Raw genomic sequence first — 12,374 nt, forward strand, 5'->3', positions numbered from 1 at the left:
TTCTACGCGTCGCGCGCGCGCCAATTGGGCACGCAGCAGCAAAGGCAGCAGTAGCAGCAGCAGCAGCAGCAGCCTCGCGGCAGTGCGCGCCCTTTGGCCAATTTAAATCCATAAAATCGTAGCATCCACAGCCCACCCCTCCGCGCACTCGTCCATCTGTCGCGTCTATTTCGAGAGATCGTCTGTCGTTCCGCCGCGCCAAGAAGAGAACGTAACGATCACTTAAACGGCGATCCCGGGTCCCCCTCGAAGTGCAGCGCGCGATAGATGCGACTTTTACGAGGAAGCTGCGGCGAGATCTGTCTTCCCTCTCAAGCGAGCTCAATTGAAGCGCCTGCCGACGCCTGCCGACGCTCGCGTTGTCCCTCTCGTATCACTAAGAGCTTTTTTCTTCTCGCTCCACTCGCTCTAGCTCGCTGGCGAACGCGCTGATGTCAGCGTTCTTCGGCGAAGTTCCGGCGCGGACGACGACGCCGCCGCGGAATTAACGCGTCGCTATGATCATTAGCGCGGGTGCTTCTATTAAATGTAATTGCCTGCACTTCCATGAAGACCGTGTGGAAAATCGAGCTCTCGCGGCGGTGATAATTCGTTTTAACGCGGTACGTTTAAGCGAAAGGGAGATACGCTCGCGGGGAGGAATTCTATGGGAAAGGAAGTTGTCCGTGTAATTGTGACTAAATGTAGCGGTAAAAAAGAGAAATATTTAAAAAGAGAGAAAATGAGAGAAACTTTGATATATCTCAATGTTAATGATCGTAATAGTAGGGAAAAGGTGGAATTTAATTTTCTTGAATCAAGTAAAATTCCGTTCGCTGGTAATAAATCGATGAGATAATTCATTCGTAACAAAGTTCATTCTTATTCCGTTACCGTTAATGGTTTAACTTTGATAATTAATTCGTACTAGAACAAGACAAGAATAATTAACCGGGAATTAGCGGGAAAGAGAGTGTGAATACCGTACGGATAATATACACTTCAAACCTCATAAATGTTAATGAAGTTGATTTATAATTATTTGTTCAAACAACCAGAAGGGTAACTTTTTAGCAAAATCCGTTATAGTTCTGCTAGGTTAATAATGCTTCAGTTGCATTATGAAATTCCATTTTGTGCATGATACGTTATATACAATTCTGCTCTAATCTTTCCTTTTTCTCTCGTAGTCAGCTCTTTAACATGGAATCGCTGTCGCTTCAATGTGCACGCGCGGTAAAGGCTCTTTACTCTTACGTTACTATCGTATACAATGAGCAGTATCTCATTGCATTGCGATACATAAATCCACATTCAAATACACGAGATATACCAGCGTTGTAAATAGAAACTTGATTTTCTATGCGGAATTTCTTAATGACCCCCGAATTGAATATTTTTTAAATATTTATTAATAGAATAAATTAATTGATAGAATAGAATTAAAAGTTTCAAATATACTTGAAGATGCGTACGTATTTATCAAATATATGAAAAAGTATCAAAATAATTTTCTAAAATTTTCCTGAAATAAATTCACTTTTTCTCTCTAAAGAATAATTTGTAAGATTTTAGATGTACTAATTTTTACTTTCAAATAATTCATTCTTCCGCTTATTTTTCCAAACAATTTTTTTTTTAGATAACAGATTTATTTTACTACACCTTCCATTTTTTTTTTTCAATTGAAGGGAAGCTTACCTTATCTGCGTATCTATCTGTACATGGACAGTCTATCTCTATCTCTGGCCCATCTCTATTTGTATTGATATTTCAAGTTCATTGTGGACCGAATACCTATATCGATCCTATTTTCGAAACCAGGTTGCGCGCTGTGAACGCGATGGAAAGCCCGTCAAGAATGCAGTTCGTGAAAGGACTTGCCATAAAAGGACGCTCGTCTGCCCCGAACATTAAGCCTGACGCGCAGGTACATGCACTTACGACCTTTGCACTGACAAGTTTCTCCAGGCATAGTTGTGCGCTAAAGCACTCAAAGATTGATGCAGTCTACATAAAATTTTGTGAAGCAATAATTTTTTTGTAAATTATTAGAGATTAGTATTTGATTTGTTTAAAATCAACAATATACTGACATAAATGTACATGTAACTTGAAAACTTTTATTTTGGACTGCAAAGGACAAATTTTATTATATAAAAAATATAATATATAATAAAAAGTATAAATGTGCCAATAGAATTTTATAAAAAGCTAAAATTTTATAGAAGGCTATTTGTTAAAAACGTGTAATATATATTTCATACTTAATATATTTAATTATAAAGAGACTTTATTGTGTAATAAAATATTTTTCATCTTGTAAACTTTGATTTCAATTTTTTTATATAAAGTAAATAAATTCACCATATTTAGAACTGGAATTTTCACAAAACTTGGTAAAAATATAACTTCAATTTGAATTTTGGCGTATAATTATACTTTATAAGTGTAAAATATTACAAAATGTGTTAATATTAATTGAATTTTAAATTCGCTGATATTTAAAATTTAATTTCAACAGTGCAGACTAAAATGAAAAGCGACGGCCGTTGATAACTACTGTACAAAATGCCATTCGAGGGTGGTCCGTGCTCTACTGGAGGCTGTATTTACGCAGTCCTTCTATTGTTCGGGGTAAAAAAGAGCATCTGCGTTTGTTATTGTTGAATCAAGAACATCCGTGGCAAAGTCAAATAGTTCTTTACGTTTACACGTAACGAAGTTACTTTCAAACGCGTCACGGAAAATACAATTATTTTTGTTACGCATTCCTTTTCTGCATTTTTCTAACTTGAAACCGGAGGATTAAAAGTGATCGTTCCATGATTCACGCATGGCTAACTCGATTTATCAAACCGAGGGAGAGGCACGCTTCGCCATTCGCGTTAGCTCCTTTGCATAATCCCCTTGATAAGAATAATCATTTCTATTTGATTGAAAAGAACTGAGTTGACAGGATCGAAATTGGATCGAATTACAATCGGTGATACACGCAAACGTGCATCTATTTCAGTGAAAGAATTTTAAACCTACTGATTAAAGACCAAATTGTTGTGTATATATAAACATACTCATTTAACTTCCGAAATAATATGGAAAAACTTTGTTAACATTTCAATTAAGAACTTTACCGATTCAACAGGTCAATAACCGTAATATACGGACAGTCAACTTTCTATGTTAAAGTAGCATAGTTTTACAACTGAATAAAATTAGCCATTATAACTAATCATATTTGTTACAATGGTATAGCAAATTTGTTAATGCAGCAATACAGCTTTCTGTAAAAATTAATCAAATATAATTAACAAAATGTATTAGCTGAGATGACGCATATTTTTGCTGCTGTAATGAAGAAAACTTCTTGTTATTATATAATAGCATTTTCATTGTAACAAAGAATTAGTTGCTCTTCAACGATTCGTTGCTTTCAAACATGGTTTCTTTATTGAGTTCTCAAATCTCTTAGTTATAGATGTTGAACTCGCGCATACAGTTTTGCTAAATCATTCAATCTATTTTTTTTGTGTAAGACATAAAAATAACGTATAAATTAAAAAGATTTACGAATTAAAAAATTTACAAATTCAAGTTGCATCGAGTCACATTTTTTTACTTGAGATACGTATAGTGTTGTATTTGAACGATTATACGGAAAGCGGAAAGAATGCCAAGGGCGGAAGAGCACTAATCAGATGGCATATCAAATTTTTCGATATACTCCTTAATGATGAACCGTTTTGAAATTTAAATTATAAAGGATATTTACCAGTCCCCATCTCCCCCGCTCCTGCACACACACACACACACACACACACACACACACACACACACACACATACACACACACATACTCGATTTGAGCACGTGCGCCTTAGGTAAGTAGCCCTATACAAATACTACGTTCAACGGAGCATGTTTTGCGGAGGGTTAAAACCGCTTTGTAGACACGTGCCGTTTCAGGAGGAAGCGAAGTATCGTCACGGTTACCGGCTCCGGTTTTTCTCCTGGCGGCATTACTGTTATTGTACGTTCACCGACAATGAGTTAATAGTTCGCCTGACTGCACAAAAATGCTCTCAACATTATTGTAAATTGCTGTCTTGCGTGCACCTGTAATAAAATGTTAAAAGCCACGCTAATGAGAAATTGATATATCTTTGGATTGCCTATCGGAACATAACAGAATCACTTTTGATATTACCATTTCATGAGCAATTAATCCTTTTAAATGTTCATTTTAATATTGGAACACTGTCTAATTTTGTCTTATTTTTCTATTATTACTCTGAGAGAAAAATATGTTTAAATGGAAAAAATACATTTTCTCTTAAAACAATATATTTTGACGCAAGCATTTGTTTGTTCTATTTAAATAAAAATATTTACTTTCAAGTAAGTAGTTATTACCTTCAGTAATATATAATTTTGTATTTTTACATTTTTTATATTTAAATAATGATTTTATAAATAAACTAATAATATTAAACTTAATCTTAGATTAAAAAATCTGATTATCTTAATTATAAAAATAATTTAACATTAAATATTATCTAGAACTGCAAGAAAAAATTACTTGATTAAATATTATTTCTTTCATTTATTTACATAAATATTTCAATTAGAAATTTTTAACTTGACTGCAAGTACATAAGCTATTAGGGCTCATCGAATAAATAATTTCTTTGTGTCAAGTACAAATTTTCAATTTTAACACATTTTTTTTCTCTCAACGTAGATCTAGAAACTTCCAAAACTTTTACAATTTATGATAACATTTATGAATAATTTGCCAATTTATGAATAACATTTGCCGTAACAATCTGTATAAAATTTGCAAGACAAAGAGATTGATATTATACGTAACTAGAATTAAAATTCACCATAAATATTATATAAACGACAGAAGAGAAGAGTAGTACTTTTGCATCGGAGTGTACAAGTGTTCTGTAAGTCTGTAATCCAATTACAAGTAGCTTATAAGCAGTGGCACGTATTATGAAGGGTCTATAAGTGTTACTCGCGTGTAATGCCGGGGTTAACGTTTCGTCGAAGCGCGCGTAGCGCAAATAATACGATTTAGTTAATCATGTGTAAATGAAACATGGGGAAGCACGCCTGTGTCAACTCCGATTTTTCGAGCTCGAGTGATATCTCGTTGCACGAACATCGCGTAATCATTATCGTTCGGGATAGATTACAAAACGACGTAATCGGTTTTAGAGTTTCTTATTGGTCGTGTCAAATATCAAAGTAGATTCAAATTTTTTCGAGAAAAAGTTTCCCTTCCGAGAGACTGCACTTGCTCTGTAAATCTCGTGGAGTAAAATGCCACTCTAAAAGAGTGAAAATTGAGTTTGTGTAATTTTTCGAGCAATTTTTCACTCTACGAGATTTTAGATAGTGCGTTAGCTAAATCAAAGATCTGCGGAAGCAGCATTGTTCATTATTTTTTATGCTCATCATTTTTCAAATTTTAATGCCGGTTTTATTGGGTCATAAAACGACGTAAGATAAAACCGATGACAATAATTTTTTTTTTAAACGGAGATTAAATAGAAACATAAAACTAAATAAAAACGATCGAGCAATATCAAACCTTGTCTGATCACATCACAAAAGAAATTCGTCAAGGGAAAACGTCCGCAGGGAAAAAGTTTCTCGGTCGAAATATCATCGCGAATAATTACAAGGCAATCCATGCGTGAGTGAGGAACGAGCGGGTTGGCGTAATTTTCGGACCCCCGGAAAATGAAAGGCTGCACGTGGGGCGGTTATATTAAACCGGCAGCGGGCGGTCTTTCTCTTAGGGTTGCCGCACTGACGGAAACGATTGATTAATGAGGAACGTGCGTGCGCCCTGTACGGCGCGACAATTATGCCACGACAGACGCAATCGTCGCCCACGCACGAACGTACGTACGTACGCACGCACGCATGATCGCGCGCGTCTCGATGTCAATGGGCGTGCGTGTGTACACGCGAAGGCGCCGCGCCGCATCGCGCTGCTGCTGGTGTGAAAATAGCAGCGGCGATTTACACGCGCAGCGGGGGCGTCGCCCCATTCATGCGTGCATGCATTTGGATGACTCGCGTGTATGGAGAGCGAAACGCCGCGCTAAAAAGCTTCTCTCGTGATGCTATTTATGTACAGAGATGTTTTTGTGAGATTTTCAGCGATACGTTGTGTTTTATTATCATAGCTTAGCACGAATGTGATGCGGTGCGAGATAAATTAATGCTAAAAAAAAAAAAACACGATAAGGTGATTCAACTCTTAATTTATTTTTTTTTTTAACATCAAATTTAAAAATTTTTGGTAATACTTCGAAATGTGACACTTTTAATACTAAAGATTACAAAATTGAAATTGATTAAGATTTTTTTTTCTTTCGTTAGACAGACTACAAGCTAATCAGACAGTTTGTAAACGAAAGGGACGCTGTTAATTCCGGATACACGTTGCGAGGATCAATCTCAACATTGGGGAAGGGCGATCCTTCGAGTGAGGTTTCACTACTTCGGATTAGTTTTGCATTGTGCCTCGGTGTCGCGATAACAAGGATCCCGGAATAATTCAAGCGGATGGAGCCTCATCCTGTCACAACGCGGTGCCTTCTGCTCGCGACAGGAGGTGGCCCCCGTGATTACGCCGGCGGCGTGAAGGAGAACCGACGACGGCACACACGATCCCCGGAAATTTCGACGCGGGACTGGACGGAGGCTACGGGATGCATTTGCATAATTCAATTCCCGTCCGGCGGCGGGCACGACGGAAGCTCGAATTGATCTTATCCTGAGCCGCCCGGCTGTGCGAGTTCGTCTAAAGCAAGTTCCCCTTCCGCTTGTTATCTTCGTTTATCTAACGTTTATAGAAAACTGACGGTAAATTCATCACGTGTAATCCGATTAAGGAGCATTCTCATGTAATTTAATATAGCGCGATTATTCTTTTCAGCATACATCATTCAAAAATGGTTTTTTTTTATTACGATGAGAGAGAAAAACGAGACGAAATAATCAGCGAGCGGAGAGAGGCAAGTCGCCATTTCCAGAAAAAAAATATTCTTCCTCAATTCCTAGCTATAATAGTTACAAATTTTGACGATACGTCTTCAATTTTGAAAAGGATATATTATTATTATTATTATTATTATTATCATTTTACACGGAAGGTGCGGAAATAGGAAATAATATCCGTAATTGTTTGTACATAGTTACGCACGCGGCTATAGCTATTCCGCATTCGCTAGTTGAATTACATGATAATTACTATCACTTTACATGGAGGGTGCGGAAATAGGGAATACCGTGACTGTTTTGTACACAGTTATTCATACTGGTATTCTGCATTTGCTACTCTAATTATATGATAAATCACGAGTTACCGCAGCTATGGTTAACAGCGAAACCGCTGATTAAAATGGAATCGATGGAGCATCTATTAGCATATAAAGACAATGTCTGATGGATAAGCCGAAAAATTATACAGCGAGTTGAATACGTATGGCTTCCCTTGTTAGTGTACAATAACATACCATGAAATTCATGATAATAAAATCACGAATCGTACCTCTATTTTCTTAACGATTATCGCTAAAAGACAAGCCCATAAGATCGGAGCGGTCTTAACAAACGTTTTACTTTAATGGAATTGAGATATCTAAAAATATTTTATAAGGGAATCGTATAAACAACCTGTCTTTGCGTAGTATTAAAACATTTGAAAAAATATTCACAAGTAACTTTATTATGTGAAATGTAATTTCGAGTAAAACTTTTTATATTTTAGTGTTGCACGATGGAACATTGTATGATCCGATTTCTGGAATAATCTCCGAATGGAAAACGTTATTACAGTAATAAAACATTTTCATAAAAATGTATCTCTACTCCCTCGCGTATTGTAAAGTAATAATAGATTTTTACGAGTGTCGTAAATGTTCCGAATGCGATGTGCAAGTGCGAACCAGCGCGAGTCTGGGCAAAACGGTCACGCGATGATCTGATGAAAGCAATAAAATCAAGCGAGACAATGGAGAAACAGATTGTTTGATTGGTGGACGAATCGCCAACGAGCAATCTCGACAAGCGACTCGTTGCTAACCGTTCGTTCAACCGATGTTGCACAAAGATTACGTGCAAAATATATTAAGAAGAACGTAGCACGTTTCCCAAGTCGTAGAAAATAAATAAACTATTGAAGCAATATTGTCCGCGAGATACTAAGCCGACTAAGCCAATACATATATACGTATTCGAATCAACCCTCCATGGTTGGAATAGCACCCTGAGGCGTGTAGGAAGGATGAATCACTTTATATTGCATGAGTTTCTCCATAATGGAAGCACTATACAGATCTACAACACAGAGAGAAATAACGAGATACTATTCCACTAGAATATAGGATTAAATACATATATAAAGTAATCGATTATTTTTACATTAAATACGATAATACGTAAAAATTTCTGTCAAAAGTTTCTGACCAGAAAACAATTTTGTATTGTGTTATTCACAATAATGAATAAAAATCTAATTAATCCAGTATCTAATAGCAGTAATATCTAATATATTCCGATCTAGTACTATAATGCATTCGATTTTCGTTTGTGAGGATTCTTCATTGTGAGCAATACAATACAAAATTATTTCCTAGTCGAAAACTTTTGGCAGCCACTATATATCAATTTAATTATTAAATTGCTAAATACAAAATTAAAATACTGATTTTATGAAAGTATTCAGTAGAGAAAAGCATATGTGTATACAATCGACATAAACAGTTCACACGGATTTCCTGGAACGTTTCATTGGCGCGTGATGCAAGCTTAATCGGTATCATTGCAGCTTACACGATTACGTGTGAGGAGAAAAAGAGAAACGGGACACTACGTACTCGACTGAAATCGGCTTGTGCTTTTTACCAAGCCCGACGTACATATCTCCGTACATCGTTCAACCATGTGTGTGTGATTGTGAGTAACCCGAAATCATACTGCAAGAGTATCAAGTACAAGGAGAGATAAACTCCATTTAAATGATGGGCCATGTTTTTTTTGTGCACAGACTTCCTGCAGCGCGACTTGGTTGAAGTAGAAAAAAAATTTCCGATTATAATTTCGTTGTGATATAAATGAAACTCTATCTTCAGAATTACTAAATTAAAGTCTGAAAAGAATTTTTTGCACGGTAGATTGTCAATTTTATCATCATAGATGCGTAATCATAAATTTGAAAATTATGGTCTCGAAATTCAGTTTCAATCTAATGCTCAAGAATAATTTACGTACAGACTTGATAACAGCGCATGTTTTTTCGAGGGAGAGTTAACGAAAAAAAAAAAAAAAACGATGACGGAGCGCTAATGTTTCGATTAAAAGAGGATTAAAATTTTCGAGTTTAAGCAGAATATGAAAACAGATAACGAAACTTTATTTTCTGCTGAATTTTATAATAGACCTTATTTCAAGAGAACTTTAATCTAAGGATTAGTTCGAAAGTTCAAAGTTAAATATTGGCAAATTACTCAAGAGGATATTATTATAAAATTTTCAAATCTTTCTAAAGTAAATTTAACTTCAAATTGGTCAAAAAATTTGCAGATAAATGCTTAAAAAAAAAGAAAAGTGTAGAGAAGCTTAGCGAAACATCGGACGTTATACTCTGGCCCTGAAATAAGGAGCGTTATCTCTCGCAAAAGATATGGGACTTGTGAGGTGACAACAGACACCGACATCTGATCTTCGGGCTATATTTATTTGGACTATCTTACCGTGACAGACAAAGTCTCCTTTGTGAAGGGTGGGGGAGGGCGAGCTGGAAAAATGACGGTCTTGTAGCCATTCTTCCGCTATGTCGAGCAAATAGACTCTTTGTTACTGCCCGGTGATAAAAGGACATGGAACTTTTATGTCTAATATGTCGCGAGAAAAAAATTCTTATGTCGATAAAATGCACATTTTTTTTTAAGAAAATTTTAATTTTAATTTTATTGAGAGAATTTCTTGAAAAACAATCAACTAGTTCTTTCTAGACAAATTAAAATCATAAGTATACTGAATGTGCAAGATGGAAAAACGTTTTTGTTTTAAAAAATAATTGTACCTGTTTTTATTTAAGAGATATCAAGGAGAAATTGATCTGAAACTGAAAGAGGCGCAATTCATAGAACGCATCTTTAATAAAACCGATTCGGGTTAAGAGCTGTGAAGAGTGTAGCTATAAAACTAAACAGCGTACGGCGATACGAACTTACTTGGAAGTGGTTGCGCAATAGAAGCACATGCTCTTGATTAACAATTTATTGACCATGACTAACACATCATTTTATGAGAGATCTAAGATTGGCGGGGTTACACGAAACGATGACAAGCGACTACTAAATCGTTATGACTGACGTTTTCAGCGGAAGTTCGCCGACCGGAAGCGGCAATTAATTTCATCTCAAAGCCTCATCGTTTCTTCGTCTTTTCTTCTTCCTCGCTGCCCCGCTCCGCTCACGCTATATTCTCGACATCATCATTGACTCATCGTCAGCACTGTTAACTTTACCAGCATAATATTAATCAGTGTACCATGACCATAATTTCATCGAAATGTATGTTTTGGTCCTAAATATTCTAATTATAATTAACAATCTGATACTTGTCACACCAACTAAACGAAATGAGTCGTAAATATCATCAATGAATCGATAGAGCTGTTTATCTGTCATCTGCGAAATGAATACGCTGGGACGTGTGTAAATATGGTTATTACGTTACAATTCGCGAATTTTTCGGATTATCGCGCGCGTTAGAAAATAAACGGTTCAACTCTGTAGAGTATTAGCCTCGGTAATCCGTTAAATGCTATTACAGATACTTTAAACTTTCAAAGGCAGATTCTAGAGTCGAGATTTGCTTGGAGATGCAATTACCGACTCGTGTAAAGTTTGAAGATACAGTCGAGAGAGACTTCGGACTCGACGGGCGCCACTTTTCGTCGATAATGAAAGAGCGGGCCGTGTCCGCCAATATAATTATTGCAGCCGCTGCGAAAGCGTTTAACGAGGCTACTACCGCGCCATGATCGATACGATAGCCATAGGCGTCACGCATAAATCGTCGCGTAATCTAAATTTATGACGTGGACAGGCGAGGGCCGTCGCGTCGCGTCTTGCGGTCTTGAATGACTCGTTGCGATTTCTTCGCGACTACGAGCGTACAATCATCGAGATGACAAAGCTCGAAATTGATAGTGTTATTTGACATTTAAATTATGTGCAGTTCTAATTTAGCGGTAACGTTATTGGTCGATTTACGACCTAAAGGGTAACTTACATAAATGATCTGGCTCCTGAAAATTTCGGTCCAAGGCAAGACAAAAGGGAAAGCGTGAGCGTGTAATGACGTGAGCTTGTGTCGTGTGTGCTTTAAATTTAGATAAATCATGATATGAAGTAATATCGTAATGAATCTTCCTTCCCTATAAGGCTGTAATATTTCCAGAATTTTTTGTATAAATATTATTAAAAATTAAAATAATATTCTAAGCATATTTTATTTAATATTTTTGATATTATTTTAATATCATGAGAATATTGTATTAATATTATATGTGCGTTTCGTATAATATTCGTGGTATATTATTTCCATGAAATATTATGAAATATTATGAAAATGTTCTATTGTCAAAATTAGTGTAAATTATTATGTATAAAATATTTAGATACTTAATAATTGTTACATTTAAAAATTATAATAATTCCGATAATTTGAAGCAAATATTGAAGTAAATCATATTATTTACTTTTCATATAATATTCATATAATATTATTAGTAAATGGACATATAATCTTGTATTTATTTTAAATAATATTGTATTTCAGGAATTTAATATTAAATAATATTGAATTTCAGAACCGTTGTTTAACATTAAATAATGTTGAAGCGTTTATAGGGTTATAGTCTTTTCTCACGCATAAATAGCATACATAATTCTAAATAGATGAGATAGAACATTTTTTTTAAAGGAAGGGAGATTTGCATAAAACAAAATGCTGCTAGCGATTTCCCATATCATGGTGCAAACGAGCGTTAAGAATCACGGCCACGTATGCATTGGACGTGATTAGGTGGTCCAGCCTCCAATTCGTTCGACGGCCACTGATACCTCATAAATATGCATAGATGCACCTCACACGTGCGTCCTGCGAGGAGGCAGGGTCGTAGAGGAGATAGATCGGTCGATGCCGAAAACGTGAAAGCCTTCAGAACGAATGGATAATCGGGAGCCCTTTCGCTTTATCCTCGCTTGTTCCACCCACTCGCGCGAGGCAATAAAAGAGCGAGATCCTTATTCTAAAGTGTCCCTGTTCGTGCCCACTTTTTTAAACGAGGGTGCACA

At 36.1% G+C, this 12,374-nt stretch overlaps 1 protein-coding gene across 2 annotated transcripts in view; it reads right to left on the reverse strand.

Moving 5' to 3' along the window:
• The window catches only part of LOC105195506 (enhancer of filamentation 1), an 81,772-nt gene that overhangs the window by 34,045 nt on the left and 35,353 nt on the right, over nt 1-12,374 (reverse strand). The window lies entirely within an intron of this gene.

Source organism: Solenopsis invicta, chromosome 8 (genome assembly GCF_016802725.1).
Source record: "Solenopsis invicta isolate M01_SB chromosome 8, UNIL_Sinv_3.0, whole genome shotgun sequence".
Lineage (NCBI taxonomy): Eukaryota > Metazoa > Arthropoda > Insecta > Hymenoptera > Formicidae > Solenopsis > Solenopsis invicta.